General features: G+C 42.9%; 1 long non-coding RNA gene across 1 annotated transcript; it reads left to right on the top strand.

Moving 5' to 3' along the window:
* Positions 1-8,206: 8,206 nt before the first annotated feature.
* LOC117509276 lies at positions 8,207-20,853 on the top strand. Its single transcript, XR_004560351.1, has 3 exons — positions 8,207-8,517; positions 14,000-14,005; positions 20,842-20,853. It is a non-coding gene; the product is annotated as an uncharacterized LOC117509276 (long non-coding RNA).
* Positions 20,854-21,094: the final 241 nt, after the last annotated feature.

Genomic DNA, 21,094 nt, shown 5'->3' with positions numbered 1-21,094 from the left:
TAATAACCTGCCATTGCAATCTGTTTCCATAAAAAACATATTTTTGGTAGCTGACAATCACAGTCTGTAGTGACGTAAATTATTTTGCAAAAATTAATATACCAATTAACAGAGTGCATGTTTATGCAAGTTGCCCCAAGACATGTTTCTGAGTTAGCTCTGTCAGTTTATCACAGTAATCTTGAAAATCTATATTCAGTAGGCCTGAATAAATCACAAATTGACAAATTATTGGTTACCATGGTAGCCAGAGTGTTTAAATAATTTCCTATTGTTCATTCTACCTGTGTTTGCACATATAATTTAAATGTAGTCCAACATTAAGTTTCTGTAGGCAGTAAATGATATTTAACGTTTTCCTGTAATATGAAATTTGACAAAATTTTAGAATATATATACTTTTATTTAGAGGCAAGCTTTACACATACAACATGAACATTATGTGAATGTTCGCAAACACACTGAACATTAAGCAAACATTCTATAAACATTTGATTTTTGCAAATGTTTGCTTACATGTTTGTTTGCTTCCATGCAAACATTAGACAAACATCACATTATATGAACGTTCGCAAACTTGCTGAACAGTAAATGAACATTCTATGAATGTTCAGTTGATGTTTGCAAATTTTCGCTTCCATGCAAACATTAGACAAACATCACGAACATTACATGAACGTTTGCAAACTTGCTGAACAGTAAACAAACATTCTATGAACGTTTGACGTTTGCAAATGTTCGCTTCTGGGTGGGTCTGGAACAAGAACACTCTAGAGATCAGGAAGTGAGCACAGCAAAGAATGCACTTTCTGAGGAAGCTGAAACGAGCCTCTCTCCCTACTAGCATCCTCAGGACCTTTTACAGAGGTGTGGTCGAAAGCATTCTGACCAAATGTTTCTCAACATAGGTCTCCAATAGCAGCATGTCAGACAAAAAAGTCCCCCATAGGATAGTTAGGACCAGGAACTAACACTTTCATGGCATTAAAACCCGGACTGCCAGACTGTTCAACAGCTTCCTTCCCCAAGCTGTTAGAGTGACGGGAATTTGTCACCACTGCACATTAGACTTTAACATCAAGCTGCTACTTGGACACTTTAACAGACAATTCCATTTTCATTTCATTTTCACTCTGACGTCTCAGGGATATGTGTGTGTATTTATGAGTATGTGAGGGATGTGTGTTTTTATAAATGTGTATTTTATTTATTTATTTTCTTGGATCCCTATGAGAAACGCCCTTTCCTTTTGCCTGCACTACAACTGCACGTACAGCTAAATGACAGCAAAGGTTGACTTGATTTGATTTTTGAACTCGTCTATGAACACATGCTTATTGGTTACTAACCACAGAACAATATCCGGACTTAATGGGATGGTGCTAATGTTATTCAGAAACTTTTGTCATTTATTTCAGGTCTGCCCTCATCGACCAGTCATATCCTGGGGCTCAAAATTGATGTTCTGACCTTTGTGGATCAGCTCTTCATTAATTCTCCAAGTAAAGTTGGGGCTGTTCATTTTCCAGGACTATCATGCTTTGATTTCTGCCAGTTTCTTCAGCGTCTGTTGATGCCACCACCTGTAATGACCCTGAGCCAAGGTGGTCCTGCAGCCACTCAGAATGTGGTGGAGATTTACCTGAACCATTCTGCACAGATCACAGTTCTCTCCTGAGCTGAGCCATCATCCCAGATTGGCTGAGCCCAGCAGGGTGCAATTTGTGGCTCTGATTAGGAAATTTAATTTTGCTTGAGGGATCCTCCGCAGATCATTCTTTCCCATTATGCTATGTGGACTTCATTCACACGGCATTTGGTAACAGCAGCTGGCATTTGGTAATACATCTATTAATGCCTCTCGATCTAGAACAAATCTGTGCAGTGTTGCATCTCACAAGGTGTTTGTCGTTTCTGCTATGAGTCTTTGGGTGTCGGGCTGAGGTGTTATCATTGCATAAGGTGGTGATGATGTATATGACTTTGAAGCTCCGTCCGAAGTAGTGAGCTTCAAAGAAATCGACAAAGTTGATGATGCTGACAACTGGTTTGATTGTTGAGAAGGTCAATGTTTAGACTTTGATTAATTCACTGTTAATGAGTAAGTGTTATATTACTGAGATATTATCACATCCAGATAGTGCAGTACATTAAAGCAGCAGCCTGTGAGTGGACACTGTGCAGCTGTTTGAAATGCAGTGACCCAGGGAACAGAAGCCCGTGGAGTCCCAGCCTGGGTGCAAACACCAAGCAGTGGTGCATGAACAGACACTGCACAGTGGCCTGTGAAGCAGTGGCTGATGGAACAGCACCCCATAGAACAGGAGCCTGGGAGAAGACCCCTAGCAGGTGTCCAGCAATGGACATCAATAGCTGCATCAATGACAGCAGTGGCTGGCTTTGTGGTTGGCATGAAGCTGGTCTCTCTGGTGATGGTGGCAGAGAAGAGAATGCTGGACAAACTGCTGGACATTATGGATGATGCCAGCCACCCTCTGCACACTGTCATCAACAACCAGAAGAGCCTCTTCAGCCACAGACTGCTCCTTCCCAAGTGCAGGACCAACAGACTGAAAAACTCCATTGTCCCTCAAGCCATCAGACTGAACAACTCCTCACTCAGGGGGAGAAGGAGTAATAGGAAGACAGAGGAACAGTAGTAGTCATTAAACCAGTACTGATCAGTTTGTCTGGTATTTATATTTGCAAACTGTTTTCTTTTTACTTTCATTTTTGATACTCTGTATGCTTCTTACCCTGTGTGCTGCTGGAACCTCAATTTCCCAGAGGGAGTCTTCCCAAAGGACCAATAAAGTTCTAGCTAATCTAATGTAATCACACAGCAGTCTGTGGATCAGTGGTCTGAGTGGAAGTGGCTGATCTGCAATTTGTGACCACAGACAGGTAGACAGAACAAGGTTACATTGAGGAGTGACACAAGTTTGTTTTAATACCTAAAATGCCACTATCTATCATGGATGATGAGGTCAAGGAGATAAGGAAGCCGCTTGACTTTTTGACAGGAGAGATTGCTACTCTTTGACAAGCAGCACAAGCTATTTATGGTTTTAATGGAAGAAGACAAAAAGCTGAAAAGCCTAAATACCGAGAAAGTCAAAAGGATGACCTTTCTAGAGTTTTGAATGGCAGACCTGGAACAATATACCTGCATGATTGACATTATTGCCAGGAGAATGGAGACCACGCCCTGTTCATATTCCTGGGCAGTGACAGCCATGGACAGTGGACAGCCCAGTGAGCCTGACCTGGACTCTCTAGATTAGAAGGTTAATTGCCTTCTATCATAACAAAGCCTTCTCCGTGGACGACAAGGGCATCAAAGCATGCCATCCTGTCCCTCAGAAGAGCAAAAATTGCAAAGCAGCCATAATAATCTGCTAATAATCTGCTTTGTGAACAGAAACCATAAATTTGCTTGATTCAAATAGGGGAGAAAACTGAAAGGAACAAGCACATACGTCAATGACCATCTGACAAATAAAAATGTGGAAATCTCTGGGCTGGCTCCCTTCATACAGAAACAGATCAAAAAACAATATTCATGGACAACAAACTGCAAAGGATTCATCAAGCTAAGAGGATCACCAGAGGAAGCAAAGGGACTGGCTATAAGGGACATTGATGATCTAGACAAGTATCTGATCACAGATGGCATTCCCAGGAGAACAGCACAGCAAGCTAAAGAACTGATGATTCAAAAATAAATGAACACTTAATATAGCTTATGAGACAAAACAGTTGTCATACATCAGGGGATACTGTCCTACAAAAAAGTAATCCTCATGGAATTTTAAAAACATATATGAAATATCAAAAACCTTTGAGTGCACACATACACCTAAATTTGAACAAAACAGAGACCCAGAAAATATTTTAACAACATCAGCAACAACTGTTATTGCACTGACAAACAGTTTAACATATAGTTGAAGCCATAACATGAATATCAAATATTCACTTCAACAGCAGGAGCCTATATGTAAACTTTGAAAATGTTAAGTTATTTCAAGAAACCATTCAGTGTAATAGCTATATCTAAAATCTGTCTGAACTCTGAAAAGTAGCGGGTGTGTCTCTTCATGTACATAAATACCTCAGTTTTAAGGTATTATATAATATGTCAAGTGTGACTGATGATGGAGTGCATTTCCATAGATATCACCATGACAAAAAAAGAAATAATTTTTAGTTGTGTGTACAGAACTCCCCGGGGCCCTCATTCATCAAACTCTTTGTCAAAAAGGTTCTAAATGCTGTCATGCAAACAAAATTTGTATTTGTGCAATTACCAAAAAATCTGCATTTTTTTGGTAAAGATCTGCATATGCATACCGATCATACAGCCATCAGTAAGCATCAGCTGTTGATAAATCCCACATGTTCTAAGGTGCACGATTGTGCATGTTCACAGTCATTTGCATTCAGGAACACCAACAATTTCCCATTAAAAAAAACAAAAAAAAACATGTTTGTTGGTAAGAGAGTGAAAGAAAATGTTTTGTGAAACAGAAATTGAGGCTGTTGTGTATGGTCACAAAAGTGAGGCAAAAAACTAATTAAAAAAAAAAAACTATGTGGCTATGACCCATCCACCAACTGTTTTCATGCCAGTAATTCATAATGACCACTCACTCATTGTGTCTTGTCCTTAATTTAGATGTCATAATCAAGTATCTGCAGAATTTTAACAAGCTTTAAGATGTTTATCATACGAGCATAAACTTTTCCCATAACATAATAAGCAGACAATTGTTTATCATTACAGTTGTCTCAGAATACTTTGCTTTCCTGTGACATAATAACACTGCTGTCTTTATTAAGATAAAATCTCTCCTCATGAAATACTGTTCAACATAAAATTGTTCAACATGACCTGACTAAATAAAAGGCCAAACAGTCAGTAGGAGCAAAAGACTATGTCTGGAGGCCAGCCATGTGGTCAGCCGATTGGTCTGCTGGAGCTGAAGACTAAGTATGGAGGTCAACCATGTGGCTGGTAGGAGCCACAGGTTCCAGGGGTGGACGGCCCCTCTAGAACAGCAACATCAACAGGAACAGAGCCTGCTGGCACCTCAAACTAAGCTCACTTGCTGAGAGAAGCAGTCCAAAAATAAGTGCTTGAAATTGCAAGTAACTAAAAAAATTCTGATAGTTGCAATGGAATTGATATGAAACTCGTTAAGAAAGTCATTGATGGTATAGTAAATCACTTAATATGCATGTGTCATTTATCTTTAATATGGGCTGACACATGTAAACTGAAACCATCCATTCGTTCAGTTATATGAAAATGGGGATAAACAGTATTTCACAGGCATGTGTCATTGATTGCCTAGTTCACATAAAACATTGTGGAAATGAGGTTTTGTTTTGTTGTGCTTGTTGTTTTTGCTCTTTTTTTTTTGGCAAATGATATGATAATATGTTCTCATTAGCAGAAAAATCTACAGCAGCTTTCGGAGGTGGTCATAACAGAAATGAATAAATACAAAATGTTGTTCGACACCAACAAATTATCATCATGCTGTTTGAAAATCTGAAGAGAACAATATAGGGGTATAAATTAAGATAAATATTGTCATTATAGAAAGAGCACATTGCATCTCGAAATCATTCACAACACTTCACATTTTCCACTTTTTTTGTTTCGTAAATTCATTTTTTTTTCCCTCAAAATTCTACTCACAACACCCCACAATGACAACATGAAATGTTTTTTTGGAAACTTCTGGAAATTTCTTAAAATTTAAAAACTAAGAAATCCCATGTAAATAGGTATTCACACCCTTTGCTCAATGGTTTGTTGATGCACCTTTGGCAGCAATTACAGCCTTAAAGTCTTCTTGAACATCAGATTCAAGAATATTTGATGCTTTCATTTCTGGTGTGTAGTGGACGTCTTGCATGGCAGCAGCCTGACATCGGCGTGAATGTGAGGCATTGATGTGTGAAAGCACTTTGAGCATCTGATGCAGATGAAATAGTGCTATATAAATGCAGTCCATGTATTTCATTGTTACCAAACAAACAAAGCCACTCTTTTGATATCTTGGCTGTGTGCTTAGGGTTATTGTCTTCCAGAAAGATGAACCATCACCAAGAGCGCTCTGGAGCATTTTTGCATCCTGGATGTCTCTGTACATTGCTGTATTCATCTTTCCCTCAATCCTGACAAGTCTCCCATTTCTTGCCACTGAAAAACATCCCCACTGCAGCTTCAGCAGTGGAAGCTTTGAACATTGCCCATTCTAGATCAATGCCCCCAACCTCCACAGGGATACCAGAAAAATTCCGCTGGAGGTCTGAGTTGAAGATCTTTCGGACAGTAGACTCCTCCAGATATTCCCAATTCACCTGCACTATCCGTTTGGGCTTACCAGGTCTGACCAGTGTTCCCCATCCTCTGATCCAACTCACCACCAGATGGTGATTAGGTGACAGCTCTGCCCCTTTCTTCACCTAAGTGTGCAGAACATGTGACCTCAGATCCGATGATACAATCACAAAATCGATCATTGACCTTCAGCCTAGGGTGCTGTGGTACAACCTGGTCTCACAGCAAGTCGTGATTCAACAGCACAAAATATACATTAATCTATTGGTCCGTGATATTGTGATGAAAAGCGCCTCATTTTTGTCACGGCAGCACAAATTCATTCTAATTCATTCCGTGATGGCTGCACAAAATTAAAAGTGAAGTGGGGGGGTGGTTATGGGGAGAGTTGGGGGTAGGAGTAGGATTAGGTTGTGGTTAAGATTTGGGTTGGGGGAAGGCATAGGGTTAGTAATAGTGAGTTAAAAAAAATCACGAAAATTTGATTCATTTCATGACAGGAGGATGAAAAAAAAATGTGAGACTGGGCTGTGTGGTATCATGTACATGTAGCAGGATGGATGACCTTAATGATGTTTAGCTGGTGGATTGAGTGCAGCTGGTTGTGGCAGAGGAGTGTTTGCATAAAAGAGGGAGTGTGTGTGCTCTTCTTTCTCTTTCTGGAGATTGCAGGTGTTTGGACGTGTTCACTTCCACGTTCCCGTGAAGACAGAGACCTCTTTGTCAGCTGTCGTTGGTGGTGCGCTGCTGAGTTTGTGGTGCTCTTGACGCTCTGGGGTGGTGTCGAGTTACAGCTGATTGCTGTGACGGACGGTTCGGATTTTGGACCAAGCTGTGGAAGGAGGCCCTGCTGCTTTGCTCTGGTGCTCTGCTGAAAGATTTCGTCCCGTGGGACCAGTGGATGTGCCCTGTTTGCTGCGGCGGCGTTGCGCTGAGAGTGGACATCTGAAAAACTCTGCCAGCTGCGTGTGCTGCCGGGCTGCGTGATGCAAGGGCGCCCTCATGTGGTCATAACTGGTGGTGTTTTAAATGAGTTTTTTATAAAATTGTCTTTTTAACTAGAACTTCAATTGTTAATAAATTATTTGTTTGTATTTGGGAACCACGTCAATTACAACGAACCTGTGTGTCTTAGGTTGAAGTTATTCAATTGTCGAATTCCCTGGGTGAAATTCCCAGCGTGGTGTCAGAAATCCGACATGTTCATTCATGATTTCGAATTGCCTTGACGATTGAGGAGTAAATTGTCCGCTTTGCCACATTTTGGTGTCAAGAAGTGGGATGTAAATTGAGACTAGAGAGGTGTGTTCTGTTTTTGTTTTTTTGGTGAAGTAAATTTTTTTTATGTGTGTGTATGTTTAATCTGTTTTTTTTTTTCTTGTTTTCCAGAGCAAAGCAGCAGGTGGCCTTGGTGCAAGTAATTTCCCCTATTTTGGTCGCATCCTCATTGTGGGAAAGTCTCAAGAGGTATGATGGTAGAGGAAACGCAGGAGCTGAGAGTTAGTCACTCAGCTTAGGATAGAGAATGAGGTTGAAGCAGGAACAGGCTGAGGCAGCGCCTGGCCCGAGTATAGAGCCCTCATCTAAAGTGTCCTCTAGTGGTAATGCTCCAGTAATGGAGAAGTTTATTTTTTTACCCCGAGATAGAAAATGTCCCATGTTTAATGGTAAGACAGGTATGGAGTTGGCTGAATGGTTGGAGGAGATGCAGGCTTGTGTGAGAGCCTGTCATGTCTCTGAAGCTGACCAGGCATTTTTTTATTTTGATCATCTGGAGGGGGAAGCACGTGAGGAAATAAAGCATCGTTCCAGTGAAGAGCGTTCAGACCCATTAAAGATCATTGGGGTGTTGCAGGAGCTGTATGTGGATACAGAATCTTATGTGGCACTTCAAGAGGCCTTTTTCTCCCACAGACAGCATGAGGGAGAGACTCTGTTAGGGTTTTCATTGGCATTAATGAGTCTGATGACATCTGTTAAGCAGCGTGCACCTAATGGTGTCCCAAATGCAGAGGTTTTGTTACGTGATCAGTTTGTTGAGTGTGTGTTTGATGGGTCACTTCGGCGTGAGTTGAAGCAGTTTGTGCGCCGGCAGCCTACCGCTACCTTGTTGGAGGTTAGGGGTGAGACAATTAGATGGGAACGAGAGGGTTTACCTGGAGGTACGAAGGGTAGTGATTTTTCCATCCAGTCTGTTGCGGGCACTCAGTGCGGGGTTCAGGGCAGTGGCCAGGTGGAGGCTGGTTCTTTTCAGGCCTCGGAACTACAGGAAGTAAGGGAGATGCACCAGCGGCAACAGGAGCAGTTGAATCGGCTGACTCAGAGTATTTCCCATTTGCAGCATTCTGAGCAGTTTCGTCAATCAGTTCCCCGGGGCTCTATAATTTGTAGGCGCTGCCAGAAACCAGGTCACTTTGCCAGGGAGTGTGATGGAGTTCGGGTGGTGGCCCGCAGTCAATCCTTTTTGTCGGCCTCTTCATTGAACAAACGTCTTCTGCCGCTCAGGGGTCGGGAAACTAGTGCCCGCCGAGCTGCGGAGCCACAGCTCGGGGGGGCAAGTTACTGGCTCAGGTTTGCGTAGGACGTGTGACAAGGTAGTGTCCAAGCTTGTGTCGCCGTGTCCTCATTTAATGGTGAGCATGGGGGGAGTTGGGATCCCTTGTTTGATAGATACAGGATCTATGGTGTCAACTATTCCAGAGTCTCTTTTTCATCAGCAGTTTGAGCCAGGGGATTTGGGGTGGCTGAAATCATGTAATTGGCTACAGCTTAAAGCAGCTAATGGCTTAGCCATCCCTTACCTGGGCTATTTGGAGTTGGATGTGGAGCTTTGTGGTAAACTGATGCCAGGATGTGGCATTTTGGTGGTTAAAGATGTGCCTGGTGTGTCTCCGCAGGCTTCTGGGGTCCTGGGGATGAATGTCATCCGCAGGTGTTATGGGGAACTTTTTGGGCAGTATGGGGTTTCCCTGTTTGATTTGCCAGCAGTGGCGGAGGCTCCGGAGTATGTCACGCAGGCATTTCAGAAGTGCCACAAGGCTAGCGGTATTGTGGATCAAGGAGTAGGGAAGGTTAAGGTTCATGGGGGAGAGGCTTGTCAGATTCCGGGCAGTGTAATGAAGTTTGTTAGGGCGACATGCTCGGAGCGGTATTCTGGTGGGGCGGCTCTGTTTGAGCCTGTGGAGTCTGGCTTGCCTGCTGGACTGCCAACACTCCAGCAGGCAAGCCAGACTCCTCTATCTCCTGCATTGGTGCAGGTGGAGCAGGGTATAGCCTACATTCCGGTGATGAATGTGGGATCGGTGGATGTGTGGTTACGTCCTCGGGCTATGATTGGCACTTTAGAGGAAGTTCGGGTTGTGAGCCTGCCTGTGGGGGTTGCCAAGGTGCCCCCGGTGGAGGCAGTAGTGGCCTCGCAGTCCATTTCTCCATCAGTGCAGGATCAGATTGCAGCCCTGGAATTGGGTCACTTGCCTCTGGAAGTACAAGGTAAGGTGAGAGCATTGTTGGGTCAGTTTAGTTCTGTCTTTTTAGCCCAAGATGGGGATCTGGGTTGTACTGACCTAATATCACATGAGATTCCACTTCTGGATGATATTCCAGTGCGACAGCGGTATCGCAGAATTCCGCCTTCTGAGTATGAGGTTGTCAAAGATCACATCAATCAGCTGCTTGGAACACAAGTTATTAGGGAGAGTAGCAGTCCTTATGCCTCTCCTATTGTGCTGGTTAAGAAAAAGGATGGCAGTTTGCACATGTGTGTTGATTACAGGCTCTTGAATGGAAAAACTAGGAAGGACGCCTTCCCTTTGCCTCGGATTGATGAGTCCTTGGATGCCCTCACTGGGGCTCGCTGGTTTTCTACCATGGATCTGGCGAGTGGGTATAATCAGGTTCCTGTGGCGGAGGCTGATCGTCATAAGACGGCCTTTTGTACGCCTTTTGGTTTGTTTGAGTGGAACCGGATGCCCTTTGGGCTTTGCAACGCGCCTGGTACTTTTCAGAGATTGATGCAGAGGATTTTAGGTGATCAGCAGTGTCTCTCCTTATTGTTGTATTTGGATGACATTGTGGTTTTTTCCTCTACTGTTGACCAACATCTGGATAGGTTGAGGGTGGTGCTGGAGCGTTTGCAGCATGAGGGGTTAAAGGGGAAACTCAAAAAGTGTGTATTTTTTCAGCAGGAAGTGCGTTACCTGGGGCATGTCATCTCTGATAAGGGGGTGGCTACTGACCCTAGCAAGGTGGAGGTGGTTGCTCATTGGCCACCTCCGGTCACACTCTCGGAACTGCGCTCTTTTCTGGGCTTTGCCAGCTACTACCGCCGGTTTGTAGGTGGTTTTGCAAGGTTGGCAGCGCCCCTACACAAGTTGGTGGCAGAGTTGGCTGGGGTGAAGCCCAGTCAGGTAGATCAGCCAGTTTCGGGTTATTGGACAGAGGAATGTTGCCGTAGCTTTGAGACTTTAAAAGCTAAGCTTACCTCTGCACCTGTGCTGGCATATGCCGATTTTACTCTTCCATTTATTTTGGAGGTGGATGCTAGCTATGGGGGGCTGGGAGCAGTGTTCAGGAACAGGATGGTAAAGATGGCCGATTGCTTACGCAAGCCGTGGGTTACTCCCTACTGAGCGTAATATGGTGAACTACAGCTCTATGAAGTTGGAATTTTTGGCACTCAAGTGGGCAATGACCGAGAAGTTTATGGAGTACTTGCTGGGTCATAAGTGCATTGTGTACACGGACAATAATCCTTTGAGTCATTTGTCATCTGCAAAACTTGATGCTACTGAGCAACGTTGGGCAGCGCAGTTGGCCTCATTTGATTTTGAGATTAAGTATCGTTCGGGTTGTAGTAATAAGAACGCGGATGCCCTTTCTTGGTTGCATTCTCCTGGGATGCAGGACTTCCAGGTAATGGTTAGTGGTGCCCAGCTTCCGGAGCCGCTGCAACAGGTTTGTCAGGGGAGTAGGGTAGATGTAAGGCAGGCTGTGGTTGCAGCCTTGCCCCACTGTCTTCCATCTGACCTGGCTGTATTGCAGCGGGTTGATCCAGTGATTTGGGAGGTTTGGGTGTTTTGGGGCCGTAAAAGGGGTCCTGATAAGGAAGAGCGCAATCAGGTGTCGCAGTCAGCCCGGGTGTTGCTTCGGCAGTGGGACCGGTTGGTGGAGAGGGATGGTGTCTTGTACCGTCAGGTGTTTAAGTCCAATGGAGCTGGGGCTGTGTTGCAGTTGGTGTTGCCTGCAGCTTTAAAAGCCGATGTGTTGACTGAGGTTCATCAAGGGCATGCTCATCAAGGGGTTGAGAGGACCCTAGAGCTTTTACGTCAATGGTGTTATTGGCCAGGGATGTCTGCGGAAGTGGCAGATTGGTGCCAGGCATGTGAGAGGTGTCAGGTAGCAAAGGTGAACCAACCAATGGCTCGTGGCCCCATGGGACACCTGTTGGCATCTCGGCCTAATGAGATTCTTGCCATTGATTTTACTGTTCTAGAGCCTAGTCATGGTGGAGTGGAAGATGTTTTGGTAATGACTGACGTCTTTAGTAAGTACACGTGGGCAGTCCCTACCCGTGACCAGCAAGCTTCTACAGTAGCTCAAGTTCTGGTTACGGAGTGGTTTTCGAGGTTTGGGGTTCCAGCTGGGATACATTCTGATCAGGGATGGAGTTTTGAGAGTGTATTGATCCAGCAGTTGTGTGGCTTTTATGGCATAGAGAAATCTCGTACTACACCATGCCATCCATCTGGGAATGGGCAGTGTGAGCGTTTTAATAGAACGCTTCATGATCTGTTGCGCACGCTGCCCGTGTCTCGAAAGCATCATTGGGGTTCTTGTCTGCCCCAGGTTTTGTATGCTTATAATACAACACCGCATCAGGTGTTGTGGTGCTCTTGACACTCTGGGGTGGTGTCGAGTTACAGCTGATTGCTGTGACGGACGGTTCGGATTTTGGACCAAGCTGTGGAAGGAGGCCCTGCTGCTTTGCTCTGGTGCTCTGCTGAAAGATTTTGTCCCGTGGGACCAGTGGATGTGCCCTGTTTGCTGCGGCGGCTTTGCGCTGAGTGTGGACATTTGGAAAACTCTGCCAGCTGCGTGTGCTGCCGGGCTGCGTGATGCAAGGGCGCCCTCATGTGGTCATAATTGGTGGTGTTTTAAATGAGTTTTTTATAAAATTGTCTTTTTAACTAGAACTTCAATTGTTAAGAAATTATTTGTTTGTATTTGGGAACCACGTCTCTGTCTCAATTACAACGAACCTGTGTGTCTTAGGTTGAAGTTATTCAATTGTCGAATTCCCTGGGTGAAATTCCCAAGGTGGTGTCAGAAGTCCGACATACCATGTTCATTCATGATTTCTAATTGCCTTGACGATTGAGGAGTAAATTGTCCACTTTGCCACATACATGTATGAGAATCCTTATAGTCAAACATGGTATTCGTTATGGACAGTCCATGACTAGCACAGAAGTCCAATAACAAGTGACCGCTCAGGTTTAGATCAGGGCAGCTGTTCCTCCCAATCATGCCTCTCCAGGTGTCTCTGTCAATGCCCATGTGTGTGTCGAAGTCCCCCAGCAGAACAATGAAGTCCTTACTGGAGCCTGTTACAAGGACTCTACTCACACTCTCGGCAACTTCAGAGAACAATATGGTTCAATCCCTTTCAAGGAAAGTGGTTTTAGAGCTGAGGCTGTGCGTGGAGGCAAGACCCACCCGATCCAACTGGTAGCACTCCGCAGGTGACATTTCACGCCCCCAGAACTGGTCTCTGCCACCTGAGTACGGTCTGTCGAAGCTCTCAACTTTCACTGCCACTCATGGGACAGCGCGCCCAACTCCAGCAGTTCACCCTGCAGGCAGTGAGCCCATAGGGTGGAGATGGAAAATCCACATGGCCTTTTTGGGCTGTTTTTGTTGTTGTTATTATAATTTTTATCATTATTATTTACAACTTGAATCTCCAATTAAGTATGCTATGTGTACACAGTTACCTTGTCTACACATATATTCTAAGTTTTTAAAAAAATCTTCAAACAAAAAATTAAAGTGGACACATTCAATGATGACTCATTAGGCCTTTTGGATATTTCAACATCATGCTTTCTCCTGCAAGTGGCCCAGCTGAGGATGATTAGACCCTGGCTTGTGCCCAGTTGGCATGCTAGCTGTGTTGCCACAACTCTGTCTTCTCCTGAGCTGTCGACATCAAGGGGGTTGTGCCTGCAGCTTTGGTGGTCTTGCAGATGTCTCTTGTCATCCCGCCTATTTCTACTCCCATGGCCTGAGTCAGGGAGCAGGTTGCAGAGCCTCTGCTTCTGCAGGGAGGCACCTGGCTTTCCACTTACCTTAATGCCACTGGCTGACCTTTCCTGTGTATTTTATGGACTTTTTATCATTTGTCTCTTCCAGATGTTATTCCCATGGGACTCTCTAACCTCAACCAACACCACCTGATTGATGGTTTCAGACACAACCACATTCTGTGGTCATAAGTTAATAACAGTTATATGGCTAGGAAATTTTAGCTGCTCAACATGGTCTGGCAACAGTTACAAATGATACCATGATACCTGTGTTGGCATTGTTTGCTGCTTTTATCTGCTCCCCAACTCTAATAAAAGCAATTGACTGCTTTGTGTTGAGGGAAGAGTTAGCAGCTATAATTCCTGCATTGTTTGCTTCAGAAATGACCTTCAAAACATGGTCATGCAGCTTTTATGTAGTCCCTTTGAAAGTGCTTTGTAGGGACTGGTGAAGATGTGTTCCAGGGTAACTCACTTGGCAGACAGTGCACAGTCAAGGCACTCTGCTTCATCCCATACATCCCATACTGTGTGTTTGATGACATCAGCAATGCATCACACAATATTCCAATGACACATTGTGTACAGCATGCCTCAGAGTTCCATATCTCAGCTCAGATTGAATATTCTTCTTTAGTCTACTGTTTGCCTGTTGTCACATTGTGACTGCTTTCCATAATCTTGCCTCATCATTTAATGCCCTTACATGTTGCCGGAGTAAGCGATACTTGTTCCTCCCCAGGTGATATTAATATTGCAAATTGAAAAGAATCACCAAGTCCAGCTTTTTCTATGTTTACCAACTTCCTCCTCTGCCATCCATTTCCTTTTTTTTTTTCTCATTGTTACTCAAGCTGCTATTAACATGAGATCTTCTGAGTACCTGTATAGTTTCACTTCTTGGATTCTCATTATGTTTCACTCTTCATCCAAGAAGTTAAGAAAGATGGATTTTCTCCTGTACCGTATATAATGCTTTTTAAGCTCTTTGGTTCCTTGTAAATGAGGAGCCAACGGATCCTACAGAGATTGCCATGCTGTTACAAGCAAGCCACAAACTTCAGGAGTAATCTGTTGCTTTCAACAGATGACTTTGGGGGAGGTGATGGTCTAGTGCAGGGGTGGCCAAGTTCGGTCCTCAAGAGCCACCTTCCTGACACTCTTAGTTGGCTCCCTGCTCCAACACACCTGAATCCAATGAAACACTCGTTAGCAGACTTTTATTGAGCCTTTCATTGGATTCAGGTGTGTTGGAGCAGGGAGACATCTAAGAATGTCAGGAAGGTGGCTCTCGAGGACCGAACTTGGCCACCCCTGGTCTAGTGGTTAAGCATTGGGCTTGAGACCAGAGGATCCTCAGTTCAAGTCCCAGCCTGACCGGAAAATCACTAAGGGCCCTTGGGCAAGGTCCTTAATCCCCTAGTTGCTCCCGGTGTGTAGTGGGCGCCTTACATGGCAGCAGCCTGACAGCAGGGTGAATGTGAGGCATTGATGTGTAAAGCGCTTGGAGCGTCTGATGTAGATGGAAAAGTGCTATATAAATGCACTCCATTTACCATTTATTTCAACCAGCTGTGCAAATTTGTACAAGTTGCATGACAGATACAGCTTCTTGCAGGTAACAGATGAACACATTCTTCAAATAGTTTGCTGTCTTGATTGAGATAGTTGGAAAATCTGTTCCTGCTATGTTGGATCTGTATGCTGCTCCTTTTCCTTTCTTCAGTACCAACAATCTCAAATTGGCTGGTGTCAGCTTCATCTCTGTCCAGTGAATTTGTGTTACAAGGAGGATCCATTGGCAGTGTGTATTTGGCAACTTCACAGTCGTGGGGGCACCTATACAAATTTCGCCGTTAGCTTGAAAGTGATCGTCTGCTGACTGTTTTCATGCCAGCAGTGTGAAGGGCCACACATTTTCTAAGTGCCAAGCGAGCGGTGTTAGATGTTCGTGTGTGTCACCTGGAATTTGGCTGACACCTGCCGTGAGAGGGATCGAATGGGCTCTCACAGGGCACTCTCTGTCTTTCAGCCGCTGGTGTGTGCAGATACTTGTAGCAACAGGTGTACAAGGCGTTGGAGGCAGCTATGATTTTACACGTATTGCATATGATTCCTGCTTTATGTGCAATTTGGCCACATTCGTACTATGTGTGAAGGGGCCCTTAGGCTGGCCACAATAAAAAGAAACTCCAAAATGCCCAGTTTTATCACACAGTACAATGCCACAGATGTCGCAAGTTTTGAGGGAGACTACAATTGGCATGCTGACTGCAGGAAAGTCCACCAGAGCTGTTTCCTGTGAAGTGAATGATCATTTCTCTACCATAAGCCTTCTGGAAAAACATTTCAGAGAATTTGGCAGTACATCCAACTGGCCTCACAACTGCAGATCACGTGTAACCACACCAGCTCAGGACCTCCACATCAGCATGTTCACCTCCAAGATCGTCTGAGACCAACCACCCAGAGAGCTGCTTTAACAATCGGTTTGCAGAACCAAAGAATTTCTGCACAACCTGTCAGAAACTGTTCGTTGTCCTAACCGACTCATGGCATTTGGCTGTTGATCAACTCTGCGAAGGAGATGTGTTGTACTGCATGAGGCAAATGGTGGTCAACATCAGATATTGACTGGTTTCTGCCCCCCCTCACCAGGCTCCCAGAATAAGGCAAAACGGATCTGGTGGTTTTTTTTTTGTTTTTTTTTAACTTTTTATTTTCAAAAGTTTTTAACACACAATAAGAACATTCCCTGAGACAAGAATGATGAAATCTATCTTAATATACAAATTCAATGTTTACAATGTTGCAAAATAAATACAGTAAAATAAATTGTTTAAAGATACAAATGCCATAGTAGGAAGAATATATATATATATATATATATATATATATATATATATATATATATATATATATATATATATATATATATATATATATACATACATACATACATATGTAAAAAATAGAGACAAAGGCAGCATTTAGCAAAATAAAAATAAATGATGATAAAAGTGATGACCGGGCAAATTGCAGATTATTTACAAATCACAATAGACTACAAGATTCACATACCCAAGTAAAGTTTCACCAAGTACCATCTTTGATTGAACTTGTCCAACTTGAGTTGTAGACATGCAGTCATTTTTTCCATTGTATACACCTGTTTAACCCTATTTTTCCACTCTGCAACCGATGGTGACAGAATCTGTTTCCCGTTGGCCGTAATGGTTTTCATCGCTACAAGTAGTAAAAAGTGCAAAATGTACTTTTGATCTGCAGTATAGTGGTCGGGTATTACACCCAGTAAATAAAACAAAGAATTGGAGGGTATATCTCTTTTAATTATTGTCTCCATTTCATCCCTGATCCCCTTCCAGTACTTCGCTATGACCGGACAGTCCCAGAGGATATGGGTGTGGTCTCCAATCATCCCACACTGTCACCAGCATAGAGCTGCTGTGGGGTTTTTAACAAATCTAGAAATTACAAGTGGGGTGCGAAAAAATCGTATTATTATTTTCCAATTAAATTCTTTCCACATTTGACTGTTGATTCCTTTGTGACTGTTCTCACACAGCTTGTCCCATTGCACATCTTCTAATCCAATTCTAATTCCAATTTTCTTTAACATTGTAAGTATTCTGACAGTTATTAAATGCAAGAATTTTGTACAAATTTGAGACATGTTTTCGGGATGGAATTTTCTTTTCTGCAATAATGATGAAATACTGTTCTATAATGTTTGGATTTTTATTCATTCTTTCACGTTCCTTATGATTGGTGATATAATGCCTAATTTGAAGATACCTGTATAAATCCTTTGCGGGGAGATCAAACTGTTTTTGAAGTTGTGTGAAGGATTTTAAGTTAGTTCCCTTGAATAAATGACCTAGAATTCTAAAACCTTTAGTAGCCCATCCCTTAAAGCCCTGGTCCCACATGGTAGGTGGGAAGTCTATATTCCCCACTATAGGCATAGCTCTGGAAACCGACCCCGTATCTTTGAGCATCCTTTTAACTTCTGTCCATATTTTTAATGTGTGTTTGGTCCATTCATTTCCAATTTTAATTTTATTGACACATCTGGTATCTATAAAGGGAAGAGATTGTAATTGTACACCTTTAGTTTCACCTTGTTCAATGTGGGCCCATTTTACTTCCTCATCTCCTCCAATCCAAGTCACAATAGCTGATAATTGGGCTGCCCAGTAATAAAATTTTAAGTTGGGTAAAGCTAAACCGTCCCTATTTTTAGGTACCTGGAGTGTCTTAAGTTTAATTCTTGATCTTTTTTGTTGCCAAAGAAATCGGGAGATTAACTTATTCAACATGGTAAATGTTGAGGCCGGAACATTTACTGGCAGAGATTGAAATAAGAACAAAAGACGAGGAAGCAGATTCATTCTTACGGTTTCCACTCTACCATATAAAGATAAGGGTAGGACCTCCCATTGAGACAGATCATTTTTAATTCCCTTCATCAATTTGTTGTAGTTAGCATGAAACAGTTGAGCTGGTTTGGGTGTAAGGATAGTCCCCAAGTACTTCAATCCATGCTCTGGCCAGTGAAAAGTCTCATCGAGTTGGCTTGGCCTTTGTCCTGAAACCATAATTGCTTCTGACTTATTTTGGTTTATTTTATATCCGGAAATATCACCATATTCCTTTAGACATTCTATTAGTCTGGGGACTGAAGTAAGAGGATGTTTGATGAATAACAGGATATCATCCGCAAAAAGGCCAATTTTATGGGTTGCCCCGCCTCCATCCCCAATTCCTTGGATCTGATCGTCCTGACGTATGGCCTCCGCCAGAGGCTCAATGCACAGGTTGAATATAATGGGGGACAACGACTCGCCCTGGCGAACTCCCCGCTCAATATTAAAAAAAACTCTGAACAGTACCCATTTACTCTGACTTTGGATTTAGGATTTCTTTAAAATGACCTAAACCAACTTACAAAAGTTTCACCAAAACCCATCTCAATTAGAGTATGCTCAAGAAATTGCCAAGCAACGCTATTGAATGCTTTCTCGGCATCTAGGCTGAGAAGTATAGATGGCTGGGCATCATTTGTCATCAGTGATTGTAAATTTAGGTCTCTCCTTATGTTATTAAATCCCTGACGACCCAAAATAAACCCCGTCTGATCTGGATTTATGAGTTTTTTAATACATTTTTGGATTTGAGATGCTACAATTGAAGTTAGTATTTTATAGTCTACATTAAGACGACTTATAGGACGGTAGCTTAAACATTGTAATGGGTCTTTTCCCTCTTTGTGTAGAACTGTAATGATTGCCTCAGACCAGGACTCTGGAGGGCTCCCTCAATTAAGGGCATAATTATAAATTTTGCATAATATAGGTGTGAGCTCGTTAATAAAAACCTTATAATATTCCCCAACAAACCCGTCCGTTCCTGGTGATTTATTGTATTTCAATTTGCTAATTGTCTCTCTAACTTCCTCTTCTCTTATAGATTCAACTATTTTTGAGGCTTCCTCAGTGGTCAATTTGGCCAACTTCACATTTTTAAAAAATGACTGGATTTTTCCTTCTTTTAAATCCTGAATTTGTCCCTTATATAGTTGTTCATAAAATTTGGCAAAGTTGTCTGAAATGGTTTTAGGGTTATTTGCAATTGTATTACTATTAATATTACTATTAATAATAGTGTTCTCTGATCACCGTCTGGTGTTATTTAATTTTATTTTGGACAGCAGTAATAAACCCAGCGGTTCTGCATGCTATCGCCGGCAGCTGAGGCCAGAAGCGGGAGATAATTTCTCCTCTCTTTGTGTTGCCTCAAAAAACAATGTAGCTGTCACATGCCAAGACACAGAACAAATTGCATCTACTTTTCTTTCAGCATGCAATACTATTATGAACACTATTGCTCCACTCAAAGCTATGCGCCCTAAACCCAGGCAGGAGCCCTGGTTGAATGAAACTGTGCGACAGGCCAGACGTGAGTGTAGGAGGGTGGAGCGCAAATGGAAGAAAGATGGACTGACCGTCTCCTATCAAATTCTTAAAAATAGTTGGAGAAAATTCCAAAATATGGTCAGGTCTGAAAAGGCAAAATATTTTTCTAATTTAATTTCTGATAACTGGGAAAAACCTCGTGTTCTTTTTAAAACTATTGGATCTTTGTTAAACCCTGGCCAATCCACCACTTTGGAAGCGACTCAAGTTGTTTATAATCGCTTTTTAAATGTCTTTTGTGATAAGGTCGCCAGTATTAGGGCTGGGATGACTGTCACTTCGGCCAGTTCAATCATGGCTCACACCTGTTCTGCTGTGTTAGACCAGTTTGAACATGTGTCATTTTCAGATCTATCAAATATTGTTAAAAATGTCAAACCTTCATTTTGTCCCTCAGACTGTATCCCCCCACGACTCTTTAAAGAGATCTGGGGAATTATTGGCCCTGATGTCGTTGCTTTGGTCAACAGCAGCCTTGTGTCAGGAAAAGTTCCTGCATTTTGTAAGCAGGCTGTAGTTGAGCCTCTTTTAAAGAAAGCGAATCTTGATAACTGTTATTTCTAATTATAGGCCCATATCTAAGCTTCCTTTTATTTCAAAGATTTTGGAAAAAGCTGTTCTTGCACAACTACAAGAGTTTTTAGACACGAACAACATTTTAGACAGTTTTCAGTCAGGTTATAAATTGTTTCACAGCACTGAGTCTGCACTTTTAAAGGTTTTTAATGACCTGTTTTTAATCACTGATTCTGGTGACTCTGCTGTCTTGGTGCTTTTGGACTTGACTGCTGCCTTCGACACAGTCAACCATGCAACTCTTTTATCCCTTCTTGAGAACTGTGTGGGTGTCAGGGGGACAGCCTTGGACTGGTTCCACTCTTACCTTACAGGCCGTTCATTTACTGTCAGGCTGGGGGAGTCCACCTTGTCCTCTGTTCCTCTGAACTGTGGAGTCCCCCAGGGTTCTATTCTTGGGCCTGTTCTCTTTACCCTGTACCTTCTCCCTTTAGGTCAAGTGTTTAGAAAACATGGCATATCTTATCACCTTTATGCAGATGATACTCAAATTTACTTGCCTATTAAGAAGAACTCTAGCAGCCCCCTGACACCCTTGCTTGTGTGCCTGGAAGACGTCAAGGCTTGGTTGGCTCAAAATGTTCTTAGCTTAAATGAGAACAAAACCGAGGTGATTGTGTTTGGGCCCAGTGTTGGTTCCACAGCTCGATTAGACCTGGGCCCTCTCAGTCAACACATGAAGCCCACAGCCACCAACCTTGGCGTCATTATGGACTCTGATTTTAAACTGGACAGGCAGGTCAAGGCGGTTGTTAAATCCAGCTTTTATCAGCTTCGTCTTTTAACCAAAATTAAATCAATTTTATCCTTTTCTGACTTGGAGCGCGTCATGCATGCTTTTATTTCTTCACGCCTGGACTGGG

This window comes from Thalassophryne amazonica, chromosome 4 (genome assembly GCF_902500255.1).
Source record: "Thalassophryne amazonica chromosome 4, fThaAma1.1, whole genome shotgun sequence".
Classification (NCBI taxonomy): Eukaryota; Metazoa; Chordata; class Actinopteri; order Batrachoidiformes; family Batrachoididae; genus Thalassophryne; species Thalassophryne amazonica.
Note: the sequence above shows the minus strand (reverse complement) of the source record. Positions and strands in the feature narration are given on the sequence as shown.